The sequence below is a fragment of the Cetorhinus maximus genome, chromosome 27 (genome assembly GCF_964194155.1).
Source record: "Cetorhinus maximus chromosome 27, sCetMax3.hap1.1, whole genome shotgun sequence".
NCBI classification, from domain to species: Eukaryota; Metazoa; Chordata; class Chondrichthyes; order Lamniformes; family Cetorhinidae; genus Cetorhinus; species Cetorhinus maximus.
In genome coordinates this window covers 9655965-9674626 of record NC_135905.1, presented here as the reverse complement: position 1 = coordinate 9674626, position 18662 = coordinate 9655965, and the positions used below count along the sequence as shown (strand labels likewise).

The 18662-nt window shown below is 45.4% G+C and overlaps 1 protein-coding gene across 2 annotated transcripts in view; it reads right to left on the bottom strand.

Annotated features, from left to right (window-relative positions):
• Window positions 1–18662, bottom strand: part of LOC144668550 (paladin-like) — a 257514-nt gene that overhangs the window by 53075 nt on the left and 185777 nt on the right. The window lies entirely within an intron of this gene.

Sequence of the window (18662 nt, the reverse complement as noted above, 5' to 3'; positions counted from 1 at the left end):
TTGAATTTAAATTCCACCAGTTGCCGTGGTGGGATTTGAACCCATGTCCTCAGGGCATTAGTCTGGGCCTCTGGATTACTAGTTCAGTGACATTACCGCCACACCACCATCTCCTCTTAACAAATAGACTAAGAGACGTTCTCTCAGTGACCCCAATATCGACCAATGTCTGACCACCCTGCCCCCTCAACTCTCCCACTGCTCAAGTCATATTCCCTGAGTCACACATTCCAACATTTGCCCTGGGAACCTTGATGCACTGAAATTGGGGAAAAAAAATGACTACACAGCAAGCTTTGAGCCTCAACCACTTCTCACAATAAAAATCTTTTGACTGACCTGGCCACAGTTGCAGAGAAGCAGTGCCTCGGCCTGCTGAGGCATTCACTGAGGGCCTACATACATTAATAAAACTCAGGGCTTAGTCCTACTGGCAATTTCACTGCTCCTTTTCTCCACTTAGTCCTTTGACCTTCTTGGGCACAACAGCACGGTCCTGCCTTACCTCCTCTTGACAGGCAACACGAACTGGGGATGATATGTGTGGAAACTCAAATGGTACTGGCTCCCGGTGAAAGCTAGTGAAAGGTAGAACAGCTCCTTTTACAAGAATATGGCAGCATTTAAGAGGCACAACAAACGTTTACAATTGGGGCAGTGATTTTTACGCAGCGCAGGACTATATAACATTTCTTCAATGGGGCTAAAGTATTAAGGATCCTGATATGCTCTTTGATTGCACGATTCAATTCCGTTTGTACATTTCTTCAACAGTCTAATTCGTTTCAACTGTATTTGATTTGAAATTAATTCTGTTCATTCACAGAATCTTTTACAGTGCAGAAGGAGGCCATTCAGCCCATCGAGTCTGCCCTGGCTCTCTGAAAGAGCGTTCTACCGAGTCTCACTCCCCTGCCTTATCCCCGTAACCTTGCACATTCTCTCTTTTCAGGTAGCAATCCAATTCCCTTTGGAATATCTTGATTGAAGCTGCCTCCACCACCCTCTCAGGGTGAAAATGTTTTTCCTCACATCACTTTTACCCCTTTTGCCAATTATTTTGAACCAATCATTCAACGACAAAGGCACAAGCACGACATTCGTTAAAGAGATGTACCCCACATCAACTCGAGTTATCTCGCTCAGAGGCACGGCTAATTCAGGGTGATTCCAGCTCTGGGAGAGCAGATTGTGATTTTTTTTCATTCATTCGTGGGATGTGGGCTTCGCTGGCTGGGCCAGCAGTTATTGCCCACCCCTAATTGCCCTTGAGAAGGTGGTGGTGAGCTCACTTCTTGAACCGCTGCAGTCCATGTGGTGTAGGTACACCCACAGTGCTGTTAGGGAGGGAGTTCCAGGATTTTGACCCAGTGACAGTGAAGGAACGGTGATATATTTCCAAGTCAGGATGGTGAGTGTCTTGGAGGGGAACTTGCAGGTGCTGCTGTTTCCATGTGTCTGCTGCCCTTGTCCTTCTAGATGGTAGTGGTTGTGGTTTAAGGTGCTGTCTAAGGAGCCTTGGTGAAATCCTGCAGTGCATCTTGTAGATGGTACACACTGCTGCCACTGTGCGTCGGTGGTGGAGGGAGTGAATGTTTGTGGATGGGGTGCCAATCAAGTGAGATGCTTTGTCCTGGATGGTGTCAAGCTTCTTGAGTGTTGTGGGAGCTGCACTCATCCAGGCAAGTGGAGAGTTTTCCATCACACTCCTGACTTGTGTCTTACAGATAGAATTTTCTCCCTTCTGCTTTGTTCCTCTTAATCCCTAAGAGATGATGGATGCCAGGGTACAGTTCCTCTTGGATCTGGTGCAACCGATCACTGTTCATGCGGGCCTAAACAATGAATCTGTCCAGGCTACTAAATTTTGGGAAGGGCGTCACCAGCAATCCTGTCCTCACCCCATGTCCTCACCTTCACTCTTTCCAGGAGGAGTCATTGGATAATGAGGAGTTGGGAGCTAGGCTGACCTCCCCACGTTCATCTCCGAGCCCAGCGTAGGAACTGTTCTACTGCCCCGGCAGAGAACAAATTGGGGTTCAAAGTTTTAACCTTCCTAGTCTGCACAGTGCCTCAAAATGAGGGTTGGGAGAAGTAGTTCTTGCCAATTAAAAAAATATTATATATTATTAGAGAAACAGCTCACCAACGTAACAATTGAAATCCAATGAAAACAATAAAAATGTTCAAACATTAAAGAAAATGTCAAAATTTGATCAGAACTACAAAAGATTCATTTTCAATCAAATCATTTTAATGCCTTTCTTCATCCTGGTGGTAATTTTTCCAAAGGTGGCTCCATAGTTTGCAGCTGCAACTTGAGCCATTAAATTTGGGTTCCAAAGTAGAGAAGTACTGGACTCGAAACGTTAACTCTTGTTTCTCTCTCTACACACGCCGCCAGACCCGCTGAGCTTTTCCCAACATCCTCTGTTTTTATTTCAGGTTTCCAGCATCCACAGTAGAATTGCTTTTAAGGCCTGAATTTTACCTACGGTGTGCGGGCTCGGGCCCAACATGGCGGAATGTAATACGATGCGCGATGACCTCGGGCGTGTGTCCTGACGTCATTGCGCACTCGCGCGATATTTCGTTCGACGGGCACGCGCCGGAGTTGGCTGCGGGTCCGCCAATAATTGAAAGGCCTACTAAGGCCATTAAGGACCTAATTAGCTTTAAATTTATGCTGCCCGTCCAACCTAACGGTTGGCGGGGCAGGCGAAAAGGCCAAGCGGCCTTTACATTTTTCAGGAAACCTCATCCATGAGCGGGATGAGGTTTCCTAAAGCTGATTCACATTAAGTAAAAACTTTATTTTGAAAATAAAAACATGTCCCATCTCGTGTGACACAGTCACATGAGGGGACATGTTTCATCCAATTTTGAATGTCTTTATTTATTTTTTTAAAAAGTGCTTCAATCGCCCTGAGGCGACTCTGTGCCTCAGGGAGATTGAAGCGCTCTTTCTGCGCGCTAGACCCGACTCTCCCTCTTCCCCGCACTTCCCCCACCCGCACAGTTAGCGCTCAGCGCTACCGCTCGCAATCTACGCAGGGCGGGCCTTAATTGGCCCACCCGCGTGAAATCGCGGTGCGGAGCTGATTGCGGGCAGTGGTCTGCTCCCCGACTGCCCCCACTGAGCCCACCTGACACGGGACAAATTCAGGCCTAGGAGCCGTTAAATTGTCTGGTTGGCAGCGTTTGCAGCCCACGACATATCACTGAGAGAATGCCTGCCGTCCACCTGCGTCAGCCAGAAATCCAAATTCCTAATCTAGTTTGAAACAGAGCCACGAGCGAAATGGATAGCATTGACACTAGTGAATGAATCAGCTACAGCAACACTGAATTGTGACTTGCACGGCCATTTTGACTCTGTTCGGTTGACACTTTCAACAGCGAGTGTCATCACAATGACTCACCGTTTGTCAAAACAAAACAAAATTACAGCATCATTATAATACTGAAGGAGGCCATTTGGCCCATCAGCTTGCATTCACAGCAGCTCACAAACAGTCAAAACACTTGAAAATAGAAATGACTTGTGTCACCCATTGTTTCGGCTAGATAGATTATGGATATTAGGATAGATTAGCGATATACATGGGGGAGGTGGTGTCATACTGGTAAGGTCACTGAGCCAGTAATCTAGGGACCCAGGCGAAAGCCCTGGGCCCATGGGTTCAAATCCCACTATAGCAGCTGGTGGAATTTAAATTAAATTAATAAATCTGGAATATAAAAACTAGTCTCAGTAATGGTGACCACAAAACTGTGACCAATTGTTTTATAAAAACCCATCTGCTTCACTAATGCCCTTAGGGAAGGAAATCTGCCTTTCTTACCTGGTCTGACCTACATGTGACTCCAGACCCACACAGTTAACTCTTAACTGTGCCCTGAAATAGCCTAGAAAGGGCTGTTAAGGATCAGCAACAAATGCTGGCCTTACTAGCAATGTCCACTTCCCGTGGAAGAGTGAAGAAATACATATACAATGTGTTTATGCTACACTCCTCTATTATATAGTCATTAACTAGCTTAAAATAAATGGTTCAATGGTTGCAGAATATTTTAAGAATCTGTCAGCCATTTGTACATGAATGTCCCAGGGAAAGCAACCCATAGTTTAAACAAAGACTAAACCTGGGTAAGTATCGGGACCCCCTTTTCTGAAGCTAACATAAACCACCTCTCTCAAACTGCATAAAATATCACTGCTGATGGAGGCAACAGCTTAATGCCAGGCAGACAATGAGCAACCATGTACTGCATATTGCTGGTACCCACCTCCATCCTTCTGACAACATGCACCCAATATCCTGCAGCATTAGGAGGTTCCATGGGGAGACAGGAGGGGTGGGGTGATGTAGTGGTGGGGGGTAGTTGAGTGTCCCGATGGGAGGGGGTGGGGGGGTTGGGGGAGGTCAGTACAATAGTTACCCAGAAGCTAGAAGTGGTTTTAACTCTTTTAACTGTTTCTGGGTAACTGTTGCTGTAAAGACAGCTGGGACTATCCAAAATTTGCGATTTAAATAGCAATTCTGGATGGTTCTCAGTCAGGACAATTGCCCATCAGAAGTTTGAACTTCCCGGGCAATTGTCATGCAGTCCTTACTGGAAACTTCCGGGGGGTGGGGTTCCCCAATGCTTCTTTGGGGGTACCCCCAGATACGACGCCCCGGAGCTCGGAAGTTACAGGCCAATAAGGGGCAGGCAATCAAAATGTGCTGTGGGATTCACAGCCCGAAATACCATTGTGTAAAGAGTGTGCAAAGGGAAGTTTGATCTTGCCTGGCTGTATAGCGTTTTTGATTCTTTGGAACAACGAGGCTGCAGGCGATGCCAAAGACAATCTTAAATCCAGAGAAAGAGCTTGAGTTTCTGTCTGCAAAGTGCAGGTAGCGGAGGCTGACCTCTGGCGAAACTCTGAAGCAAAGCTGGCAAGAAGGCGCTCAGCAGCCTCTTCTCGACACGCCGCTCTCTTTCCTATTCACCTCGCCAAAACCTATTCATCCCGACGGGGGCATTCGTACAGTTTCACTTCATTTCATCAGCCTCTTTCAGCAAGTCACAAGGTCCGCGCTTATTTTGAGTCGGAATCTGTCGGCCTCTCTTCGTTCTGGTCCCATTTGCCGCAAAGAGGAACAGAAATTGGGCGACTGTTCAAAACCAGAAGCACTGGGAAACTCAGCTCTCGGACTGGAGATCTCATGAAACGATGGGGAGATGCAAAGCAACGTTCCTGCTGGGGATGCCTGTGCATCCACAAAACATGTGGCCCAAATGTATGCAGAGCGCTGGATTACTGAGGACAATTGTGCCAAATGTCTTGGGTGAAATCGTTCCCCCGGACCAGGTGCTTCACATTCCACCGAAAATTATCCAGGATAATTGGTGGAGCTGATTTCCTGCCCGTCTCAGAATCCACCAGATCTTCACTTGACCGATTTCAGCAGAACAAGAATCGGGCAGGTTCTACAACAGGTAATCCTTTCTGTCCATACAGTCCGGAGAGCAACATTGAAAATGGCCCTGACTGTTTCTGTATCTCACCTATTTATCCCTTACTATGTTCACTCTCGATAGACCCCTTTATGCTATTCTAACGCTGAAACATGGGGAGGCAGTGGTATTGTCACTGGACTGGTAATCCAGAGACCCAGGGTAATGCTCTGGGGACCTGAGCTTGAATCTCACCACAGCAATGGTGGAATCTGAATTCAATAAACAAACTAATGATGACCATGAAACTACTGTCGATTGTCATAAAAACCCATCTGGTTCACTGCTGTCCTTACCTGGTCTGGTCTACATGTGATTCCAGACCTCTGAACAAGGGCAATTAGGGATGGGCAATAAATGCTGGCCTAGCCGGCGATAGCCACATCCCATGAATGAAATTACATTGCTGTGTAATATTAGGCTTCTCTGAACGGCAATGATATTTAAATTCTTCTGGTAAAATATTCAATATCTGCAACTAATGGTGACATACTTGCACATATCGAAGAACACATAGTTAGCCTTCCTCCCACAGTTCCTCTAAAGATTGTGGACAGTTAAATCTTCAAATGTGCATGACCTGCAACATCTGAGCCAGGAAGACTCGCCCCCAGTGCACTGACTGTGCCCAGATTTCTGGGAATACTGCATTTTAGGCAATTAGCACAGCTGGGAAGTACACCTTGTAGATAGATAATGCACAGTGTAAAGGTAAAGGGTTGTGCGTGCTGTGATATGCCTTTAAGGAATAGGAGCATGCCATCACTTTAAGGGAAGTGTGTCATGTGCACCAGGCAGAAGTGAAACTGAGGCTGGATCAAGTGTGCACTTAAAGGTATGCAACGTTTTATTTGTGTGGGGCGGGAGCCTTTATATAAACATTGGCAAATGTAAATGGGCGCTGCATGGGGTGTAAGGGCAGGAAAGTGGAATCGAGACCACAACCAGGTCAGCCATGATCTTATCGAATGGTGGAACAGGCTTGAAGGACCTCCTGCTCCTATGCTCTTATGCTTGTAAGCGGGATTGCCTCCCCCAAAAACAGCATTTACACAATGCAAACCAGAACAGCGTGCAGGCTGCATTATTTGTGCGGTAGACGAGCTACCTATCACACACATTACTCCCACAAACACTCGCACTGCATCCAAATCTCTGCTGCTCATTCCGTAACTCGTGCCAAGTTGTGTTCGCCTCTCCCTGACTATACTCACAGGCCGACCTGCATTTGGCGTCGATACAGCAGCATTTTCATTATAACATTCCCAGCTAGTGTTCGAATCTCTCCATGGCCTTGCTAGTCCCCAGCTCCGTCATTCCTCCAGCCCTACAAGATCTCTGTGATCCTCCAATTCTGGCCTCATGCCCATCCCCGATTCATATTTCCCCTCCCACTGGTGACCACGCCTTCAGTTACCGAGGCCTTAGGTTCTGGAATTCTCTATAATATTCTCTTCACCTTAAAATTTGCCTCTTCTACCCAGCTTTTGGCTGCCTGTCCTAATATTTCCAAATGTAGCTCAATGCCAGGATTTTTGTTTGGTAATATTCCTATGAAGAACTTTTGGATATTTTAATACAGTAAAAGTTACCACATAAATGCAAGTTGCATATAAGTTACATTAATGGGCACCTGAGGTGAAACATTTGTAACTTCTCTGTCAGATGCTCAGTAGTCTGCAGGTTATTTCCAGCATTTTCTTTTTTGCCAGAAGTTACTGGAATCCAAGGAGTTGTTTTTGAAATAGTTACGTGACTTCTGATGAAATAGGACTCGCCGTTGAACATCTTAGTTTCCAACGAGCACTCCTTTTGTCAGAAGCAATGTCAGCAGCCAGTGATACAGCTGGATATCAGCATACTGTCATCACGCCAGGCAGGGGTCTTCATGTGTCAAAACAGCGGGGTCTTCCCAAATGGGCAAATTCTGAATGAAGGAACAAATAAAGCCAGGATTCTGGAGTCCCATAAAGCCTCATTGTTCCCAGGCACACGGGGCCGGGATTTTGGGGTGGGAGCGGAGGTGTGCAGGAGTGGGATCTCCCAACACTGGCTGAAATGCTGGTTCCCTGCCACCCATCCCGACTCCCAACCATTTTCCTGGAGGATAGATCGGCAACAACGACTACCTGCCCGCAACTGGCAAGGGGCTTAATAAAGTAATTAAAAGGCCATTGATCAGAGGAAGGTCAGGAGGCCACAGCCACCATACTTATCTGGCCATAGCTGCCCAGAAGGAACAAACAGTTCGGACAAGTACTCTTATTTCCCAGTTTCAGTGGTGTTCCATTTTAAAGTATACAAGACCAGTTCGGACAAGTACTCTTATTTCCCAGTTTCAGTGGTGTTCCATTTTAAAGTATACAAGACCAGTTTGGACAAGTACTCTTATTTCCCAGTTTTTACTAGTTTTTCATTCTGGGTGGGGCTGCAGGTTGCCCTGTGGATGGATTTCCCTTCCACAATGGGGGTCCATCAGCTGTAGCCATTTTTAGTTTCAAATATTTTAGAAGTGCTGTTGGGGTCTCGAAATGGAGGTGCCCCTCTTTCTCACTGACCTGAACTGCAGGCCGCAGCTCCTTCAGGGCTGGAGGGCTTCCTATTGGCCTTCCAGCTTCAAGAGCAGGCCTGCCGTCCTTAATTAGACAGCGAGCGCACCATCTGCCCACTAATTTGGCTTATCCTGTAAACACTGCTCTCTGGTTGCCGCTCCCGACACAGTGTGGGGGTTGAGACTCACATTTGATGCCAACGCTGGGGTCCTGATCCCAAATGGAAAACCTTGCCCACAGTATCTGGAATTCTATACGCATTCCGGGAAAACAAATGGATCCTGCGAAATCCCTAACTATATATTTTTCTTTTCCCACCTATTTTTAAATTTATTTCGATCTATCGTTTTATCTCCACCTTTTAGCCCATTTCGATCCCTTCCCCCCACCCCACCCCCATGAGGGCCATCTGCCACTAGCTTGTCCTGCTTTCTACCCTTAATGTCACCATTAGCACATTCTTTAGATAATATCACCACCGTCAACACCCCTTTGTCCTTTTGTCTATGACATCTTTGGCAATCTCTCCTTTGCCTCCACCTATCACTGGCCCCCTATCCAGCTCTACCTGTCCTAGGCCCCTCAACCAGCTTATATTTCACCTCATTTCTATTTTTCCTTAGTTCTGATGAAGAGTCGTACGGACTCGAAACGTTAACTGTGTTCCTCTCCGCGGTTGCAGTCAGACCTGCTGAGTTTTTCCAGCTATTTTTGTTTTTGTTTCAGATTTCCAGCATCCTCAGTATTTTGCTTTTACCCTAACTCTAGTTGCCCAGTACAGTAAAAGCAAATTAAGAGATCTTGGAAGTATTTCACTTGTAATGCCGGTATGTACTCAGCAAGAGATGCGCTGCAATGGATATTTAAACCCCATTTTGTTTCTTAAACCCATCACTCTCTAACCTAAAACTCTTTAGATTTCGGTTGCACTATCAATGACCAGAATTTTCCAGTCACCCCCACACAGGGCCAGCGTGCCATTGAAATCTCCGTTCACATCGGCAAGACCGGAAGATCTTGCCGACGTGAGGGGCTGGAAGGTTCTGGGCAACATGTTGACACCCCATAGACCACTGGTACATCCAAATTCAGAAAGGTACCTTTTACTGGTTGACATTTTCAGACTGGCAGAAAGAGCACTCTCTAGGGGCAGGAGGGTATAAAAACCTGTCAAAAAAAACGAGGGCCAAATGGCTAATTATTGTTTTCATTATTCTAACCCAGAGAAGTGGAGCTTTGATGCTCAATGTTCTTAAACATTTCTTTCTCCTTTTGAAAATATACCTCAGAGTCTCTTCACCAAATGTTGCTTAAAAGCCTCTGATCTCTTAGATACAATAAATGTTTGATTTGAGATACTAAGTGTCATTAATCATGAGTCACTGAAACTAAGCATGACTCCGAGCACTGACCTCTGTACAGGGCTAGGGATATGAGAGGTGCTGCTTTTCAGTCAAGTGACCACAGTTCTATTTGACCGTTCCTACAAGGTTAGGTTCGCCATTCTTTGATTCAGAGCCAGCCTTTATTTCGACCAAATCCAAACCATATGTGAGGTTCTGCCAAGTCCATGGACAGACCTGGCTGGAGCAACCTGCAGTCACACAAAAGCAGTCTGCTGAGGACTGACCCAACTGGGTTTTGCATTGGGTCTCGGGGTACTTGCCCGCAGAAACAATTAGGGCAAAAAGAAGAAGTCATAAACTTCATGAAAAGGAGGAAGACTGCAAGTGTAAATAAGTGCAATCGGTGTGCACTATTTCTTAATGGAAAAAAGAGTTTCAATTTAACTCTGCCATCAAAAATGTGAAAAAGGGCTTTGCTGTATAGAAACCAGAGATCGGTTTCACAGTTGGCAGCACCTTTCAAGAAATGGTGGTTGTGCCGGTGATTAATTTCTCCCGAAATTGATCGACACAAAATCATGACCAACGGTGTTCACTTTAAGCTGCATAGCTGGGCAGCAACTTAACGTTCCCACACACAAGTCGGCCCCTTTAAGTTACCACACGTACATGGCCAGGCAAAAGTAGTAGCCCCGCGCGCACTGCAAAGAAAAAAACGGTGGCCAGTGTATTAGCCATTATCTGATGTGCGACGCTGAGCCCCTGTCAGAAACAGGTACTGACGCAAACAGCTTTTCACTTGCAAATAATCTACTTTGGCAGCGCAATTTAACTGCAGCGGCTGTGAGATCACACACATGGTTTTGTTACTTCATAAAAAAAGTTGGATGTTATTTCTGGCATGGCCTGTTAATAGCTCATTGAACAGGCCGACTGGATGGTCGGGTACTGCGCCACACAGGCCAGCAGGGTTCAGAGTTCACCGGTCTGGCTTTGATTCACTCCCAGTCCTGATACCCAGAGGTAAAACGTTCCAGCTGCTAACCTCTGGTAAAGGAAATCAATTAGCAACAAGCAAGAGGACATGTCTCATCCCTAGCCCATTCCGCCCAGAATAGGAGGAGGTGGCTTGCTTGTGACCCCGATGCCAAGAAAGAGAAGGTAGCTGACTTTACTGAGAGGCTCACAGGCAAATCACTGAATGGAGCACAGGTCGGGGGACAAATCTCTCACTGTAAACGCAGAGCTTAAAGAGCACAGAGGCATTTTGGACAGCCAACCAAGTCTGCTGAGGATTCCCAGTCTTGCCAGGAAAACCGATTCAAATATGGAGCCCAGCAAACAGTATGTGAGTCGAGCAATCGGTATTTTTCCTTGTTCTCTGGGAGATTCTGTAGTTGGCTGAATCGAGGTGAGATTTGCTGTAAATACTCTCCACATATCCACTTGCTATCTATTAAATAAAGCAACTCAGTGCCTAATGCTGTGCCTTGTCTCACTAAATGGATCATTCTGCCTTCAGACGGATGAGAAATATGGAAGGACGCGTATGAATGGCACAATCTTCTACTTTAGTAAGAACATGAATTGCAGACAATACTAAGCTGGTTTGGCAGCATCTTTGGAGAGAGAGACAGAGTTAACGTTTCAAGCCCAATATGACTTCTTCAGAATGTTAAGTCAAAACATGTTTGGCTCAAAACGTGAACTCTGTTTCTCTCTCCACAGATGCTGCCAGACCCACTGAGGTTCTCCAGTACTTTCGGTTTTTATCTCAGATCCCCAGCATCTGCAGTATTTTGCTTTCACAATCCTCTTCTTCAGTTCTCTGCCCAAAGGCAGGTCTGAGCCACAGCGCTGCCATCTCCACTGTGGGTAGGGCAAGGAGGCAGGAGCCAAATCCACCCCTGCTGGAATGGGGATCGAACCCCATGCAATTGGCACCAGCCTCATACATAAGATATAGTCACTGTTAGAGATGTTCAAATAATTTTTGTGCTTGGCGTCAGCACAACAAGATCAGGAATATTATATGGTGGCACTCCCATTACCATCTGCTATTACCAGAAAGCTTTGACCAGGTTGCAGGGCCCAATCATACAGAAGAATGGCTGAACTGGCACTGAAGATTTACCAAATATTACACCGCATTGGCCCTTGCTGAGAAGCCAAACAGGGAAAAGGTCAGTACATTGTTATATGCGATGGGTGACTGGGCAGATGATATCCCAGTCAAGCAAGGGATTGACGAAGAAAAAGCTATGTACAATGAGGTATTAAAAGCACTTGATGCCAACTTCAACCTGCAACCTACAAAGAATACCATTGTTGAGCAGGCTTAAGTTAACAAGCATACCCAATGAAAAGGGAAAATACTGATACATTTATCAATGATCTGCATAGACTTGCAGAGAACTGTGAATATGGCAGCTTAAAGATGAACTAATCAGGGACAGGATTGTTGATGGAGTCTTGGATGAAGCATTGTCTGGCCACTTGCAGTCGAGAGATGAGTTGACCTTAATAATGCAATTCGACTAAACAGGTCAGGAAGCAAAATTGATCGGTAACTCGGGGTGACAGAAAGAACCAAAGTCCACAAGCGACTGACTTAGTGGAGTATGGTAAATTTAAAAGCACAGAGTAGCTGTACAACAGCAGGGGAGGCAGAAAGAGCATCCATCAACCACCCCTGCTAACCGTAAATCGGTGTGGCGGGGAAAAAACACAGGTACGGACATTGTCCCGCCAAAGAGGCAAAATGCCATTTATTCAGAAAGAAGGGTCACTTCTAGGCTGTGTGTTGCAGCAAGGAGCTTATACAGAGTAAGCAAAAAAGCGAAGCCTTCGAAAGGTGGCAAGATCCACGAAATAGAAGAGATGCATGACATTGAGGCACCTCTCCTTGGGGAGTTCCAGGAACCAAGCGGAGGTGACTGGAGTGCTGATATCCTAGTAGAAGGAAACGAAATACGCTTCAAGTTAGACACAGGTACAGCAGCTTCTTTCTGATGCTGAACTGTGGTTGGTTCTCTTCATCCATCATGCAAAAAAACGACACAGGCCAGGAGGTATAGAACTTAAAATCACAGGACAACTGAATGCAGTCCTTCAATATAGAGAGAGATAACTCACTGAAACCTGATGTGTGATCCTGAACTCGAGTTCTTCACTCTTAAGCAGGAACAGCTGCACCGACTTACATCTGATTTGCAGAGTAGAGGAACTGGAGAGCCAAGGAGATCAGCCAATAAACTTCAGAGCTGAGTTTTCATGGCTGTTGACAGGGCTAGGAAGGCTGAATACAGTGTGCCACAACACTCTATGTCCTGAAATGAAACCAGTGTGTCCATTTACACCCAGAAAAGTTCCTCATCGACTCTTACCAAAGGTAAAGAAGGAAATTGACACTATGTTGAAGCAAGGGGTTATTTCACCTGTGACAGAACCAACAAGCTGGTGCTCGGGGATGGTCCCGGCGCCAAAACCCAATGGATCTATCAGAATTTGCGTAGGTCTTACCCAGCTGAACAAAGCAGCTGAACGTGAAGTTCACCCTATGTCGTCTGTGGACCAGAGCTTAGTGAAATTGGGAAAGAGTTCAATCTTCACAAAGCTAGGTGCAAATAGTGGTTTTTGGCAACTACCCCTCGAGTTTTTTATAATTAATTTACAGGATGTGGACATCGCTGGCTGGGCCAGCATTTATTGCCCATCCCTAATTGCCCTTGAGAAGGTGGTGGTGAGCTGCCTTCTTGAGCCGCTGCAGTCCATGTGGTGTAGGTACACCCACAGTGCTGTTAGGGAGGGAGTTCCAGGATTTTGATCCAGTGACAGTGAAGGAATGGCGATATATTTCTGAGTCAGGATGGTGAGTGGCTTGGAGGGGAACTTCCAGGCGATGGTGTTCCTGTGTATCTGCTGCCCTTGTCTTTCTAGATGGTAGAATTCATGGGTTTGGAAGGTGCTGCCTAAGGAGCCTTGGTGAATTCCTGCAGTCCATCTTGTAGATGGTACACACTGCTGCCACTGTTCGTTGGTGGTGGAGGGAGTGAATGTTTGTTGATGTGGTGCCAATCAAGCGGGCTGCTTTGTCCTGGATGGTGTCAAGCTTCTGGTGTTATTGGATCTGCACTCATCCAGTCAAGTGGAGAGTATTCTATCACACTCCTGACTTGTGTCTTGTAGATGGTGGACAGGCTTTGGGGAGTCAAGAGGTGAGTTACTTGCCACAGGACTCCTAGCCTCTGACCTGCTGTTGTAGCCACAGTATTTATGTGGCTGGTCCAGTTCAGTTTCTGGTCACTGGTAATTCCCAGGATGTTGATAGTGGGGGATTCAGTGATGGTAATGCCGTTGAATGTCAAGGGGCGTTGGTTAGATTCACTCTTGTTGGAGATGGTCATTGCTTGGCACTTATGTGGTGTGAATGTTACTTGCCACTTGTCAGCCCAAGCCTGGATATTGTCCAGGTCTTGCTGCATTTGGACATGGACTGCTTCAGTATCTGAGGAGTCGTGAAGGTGCTGAATGCTGTGCAATCATCAGCGAACATCCCCACTTCTGACCTTGAGAGTCTAAGTGACTCATAAGCTTTATTACATAATTTGGGAGGTTTTGTTTCAACAGATTACCCTTCATTTATTATCCTAGTTGCTCTTAATAGCAATTGGTTGTAGAAAGTGAGTGGCTTCAAGGGACATTAAGAGTCAACTGGTGCAGACTGGAGAAATAGCCGATTCACTAAAAGACATTTAAAGATTAGTTTTTCTTTAAGAAAATCAAGCCAATAGTTTCAAGATCATTATGCTGGCGTAAACCTGCATATTACCAGATTTACTGAAATCAGTTTCATAACTTGCCAAATTGAACATAATCTTTGTGTTACTAATCCAGTACCCTAACCATTGCAGTGCTGTGTGTTTTTAACAGAGGATTAACAGGACAGGTGATTGAGGAAAAAAAGCAGGAAACTGTGGTGCACTGGACGAAATGGAAGTCTAGTACACTGAACTAAACCTTACTTGTCATTGGAGAAGGAAGTACGTATATAGGTCGAGTATCCCTTACCCGGAACCCTTGGGGCCGATTGCATTTGGATTTCAGATCATTTCGATTTTCAGACACTGCATATAAACTTACATTACAATAGCCCAATCCTAGGCTAGCTATAGTCTGAAGTAAACAAAATGGCTAGAAAAGTAAGATGTATCACTGAATAATAAATACAGGCTACCTGTAATAAGTTTCTTTTTGACATAGACACCACAAAAATCACAAGGTAAACAGTGCAGACAAACAACGAGACTTCCGGTGCTAAAGGTCGACCAGATTCAAAAAAAGAGCGGTTTTTGGATGTGTTTGGATTTAAAGATGAAGGGTACTCAACCTGTAGTTACATTAAATTTGATCTTAAGCAGACGAGTGCAATAGTTAACTTGTTAGTGGGTGATATCTATTAAAAACATTCAAGCCTCACACAAGGTCGACATCTGTAATTATTTGGCAAACACAGAATGGGAATCATCGGCCACAGACAATCCTGGGAACTTCTAGCCATGTGTTAGTGGTTTTGGACTCCAAGGCTTTGTAGCTTTGTGTCTGGAGACCGACTTCCAAGCCACGGTTCAAATAAAGTAATGTCCCATCTGAGGATCAGGATCCACGTATCAGACCGGGAGATATCAAAATGTTTCAGAAAGAATTAGACATGTATCACACCCAGTATTTACTATCAGAGTAACTTGCTGCATCCTGTCACCCCTATTGGATGTATCCTACGTATGAAACAAAAACAAATGGAACCCTTTGCTATTGCTGCCTTTTTTACTGAGCGCTTTATAGTCCATAATGAAGGTGCATTAGGGAGCACCTGTGCAGAGAGAAACAGAGTTAACGTTTTGAGTCCGTATGACTCAACTCTGCTTCTCTCTCCACAGACGCTGCCAGACCTGCTGAGTTTTTCCGACATTTTCTGTTTTTATTTCAGATTTCCAGCATCCGCAACATTTTGCTTTTAGCTTGTGCGTTAAGGGAGATTGATGAGGATGTGCACTGGATCGCACCAGGTCAGAAGATCGGGCGGGTTATTTACAAGTGGTCACTCCAACCCACACGATCCCCCAATATTCACAGCACCCGGGCAGAGACCCTGACAAACCTGCCCTGTTCATTTCGCTGTGCTAAGAATCCGGGGCACAACATGCCTCAAATTGCTGAATCCATCAGCAAAAACTCAATTACCCAAATAAAGAAGAATTTGTAAATGGAGCTAATGAAATTAGCCAGGAGGAGGAGAAATCTAAAAAGTCTCTCTTCAATAAAAATACCTCGAGTCTGCACCATTTTGTGCCTCTAACACAGACAGGGCTAATTCCATTATCTTAATTGAAACAACTGACAAACTGCACTGGTTCAGAATAACCTTGGCTCTATTACAGGAACTCTGTAAAGCAGTGTTGTTCATCTCTCTGTGTCCATTTACCATACCAATAGATCTGTTATCCGACTTGGTAAAGGTTACAGGAATCTAGTTCACCTAATTCAATCTAATTCATTAACTTTCAGACACTTTTCCAGACAGTGAGTATGAACAAGTATAGCCGGGTGACTGAGAGACTGTCTGTCAGCTCCAGGCTGTTTGGGTCCTGATCCCAGAGGGGAAGCCTGGCCCCTTTAAGAGCCACCTTTTAAGGCTAATTGTGTCTGGCGTGGGGGAGATTTTCCCTAACCGACTAAGCACAAAAGGAGAGGCTCAGGAGAAGTAAAGGCTGGGAATTTAAAGGCTGAAAGATGAGTCGTGTGGCCTTGCTTTGAGTTCTGTCATTAAAATAAGCTGTATGTAACTTGGATTGTTTCGGGGTTACTCTTCTTAAGTAAAAGGAGGCTCTGAGATGGTAGGATCTGCTAACAATACATATTCAACTGCAGGAAGCATCACATGCAAGCCCAATGATGCCCTTATCTGGCCCCCTTCCTCCAAACACCTCCAAGCAAGGGTTTTCTGGCTGGACATAACAAACAGGGTCCCTGTCGAATATCTCCCGCCCAACCCAGTGGCACTAGACCAGCCACAGCACTCTTAACCGCTGCTCCAACTTAAATCATTTAACTCGACACAGATTGGGGAATGAAACTAATAACTCCCTGTGATTCAGTGGTATAACCGGCCTCTGAGTCAACAATGTCATGGATGCAATCCCCACGACAGAGACCTGAGCATGCGACGCATGTCAATGCGGGACTGAGGGAATGCAGCACTGTTGGAGGTGCTGACATTTGGATGAGATGTTAAGCTAAGACCCCATTTTCCCTCAGGTGGCTGTAAATGACACGATTCAAAGAAGAGCAGGGTGTTCTGCTGCTATCTTGGCCACCACTTATCCCTCAGCCAACAAACAAAACATCCTGGTCACTCGTTTCATTACAGATGCTTGCTGTGCTCAAAATGGCTGCCATATTTCTAACAGTACAATAATGGCCTCATTTCAATTCCTTAATTCTTTCCTGGGACGTGGGCGTCACTGGCAAGGCCAGCATTTGTCGCCCATCCCTAACTGCCCTTGAACTGAGTGGTTTGCTAGGCCATTTCAGGGGGCAGTTAAGAGTCAAACACATCTCTGTGGGTCTGGAATCAGAGAGAAGATTTCCTTCCCTTACGGACTTTAGTGAACCAGATGAGTTTTTACCACAATCGAAGATGGTTTCGTGGTCAACATCACTGAGAATAACTTTAAATTCCAGATTTATTCATTGAATTTAAATTCGACCAGCTGCGATGGTGGGATTTGAACCCACATCCCCAGGGGATTAGGATACCTAGGGCCTCCAGGACGCCAGTTCAGTGACATTACCACCGTCTCCCCCATTCAATTGGCTATAAGGCACCTTGGGAGGTTCTGGGGTTGCGAAAGACACTATATAAATGCAAGAACACAGGGAGTAAGAGGATTAGGCCTTTCGGCCCCTTAAGCCTGCTCCAGCATTCGATAAGATCACGACTGATATGATTGTCGCCTGAACTCGACTTTCATGTCTGCCCCCAGTCCCCATAACCCTTTTTCGGCCTTCCTATTCAAAAATCTAACTCAGCCTTGAACATATTCATTGACCCAGCCTCCGCTGCTCTCTGGGGAAGAGAATTCCACAAAATAACCACCATCTGAGAGAAAAGATTTCTCCTCAAATCAGTCTTAAATGGGAGGCCCCTAATTTTTAAACTGTGAACCCTAGTTCTAGACTTCCCCATATGGGGAAACGTCCTTTCAGCATCCACCCTGTCAAGTCCCCTCAGGATCTTATACGTTTCAATAAAATCACCTCTCACTCTTCTAAACTTCAATGGACACCGGCCCAGCCTGTCTAGCCTTTCCTCTTAAGACAAGCCCCTTCATACCAGCTACCAGTTGAATGAACCTTCTCTGAACTGCTTCTAATGCAATTATATCCTTTCTTAAGTAAGGAGACCAATACTGTACACAGTTCTCTTGATGTGGTCTCACCAACGCCCTGTACAACTATAGCATAATTTCCCTACTTTCATACTCGATTCCCCTTTCAATAAACGCCAACATCCCATTTGCCTTCCTAATCACTTGCTGTTCCTGCACACCAACTTTTTGTGATTCATGTACCAGGAGACCCAAATCCCTCTGTACCATAGATTCTGCAGTTTCTCTCCACTAAAATAATATTCCGCTTTTCCATTCTTCCTGCCAAAGTGAACAAGTTCTCATTTTTCCACATTATTCTCCATCGGCCATTTTCTTCCCCATTCACTTAACCTTCCTAAATCCCTTTATAGGCTCCTTATGTCCTCTTGACAACTTACTTTCCTACCAATCTTTGTGTCACCAGCAAATTTAGCAACCATACATTCAGTCCCTTCATCCAAATCATTGGTGTAGATTGTAAATAGTTGGTGCCCGGGCGCCGATCCTGTGGCACTCCACTAGTAACAGCTTGCCAACCTAAAAATGACTAATTTATCCCTACTCTCTGCTTTGTTAGCTAAGCAATCCTTAATCCATGCTAACATGTCACCCCCTACATCACGAGCTCCATTTTATGCGGTAACCTCTGATGTGGCACTTTGTCGAATGCCTTTTGCAAATCCAAGTACACAACATCTACAGGTTCCCCTTTATCCATGTTGCTTGTTATTTCCTTGAGGAGCTCTAATAAAGTACAATTTCTCTTTCACAAAACCACTCTGCCTGATTGCATCATGATTTTCTAAATGTCCTGGTATTACCTCCTT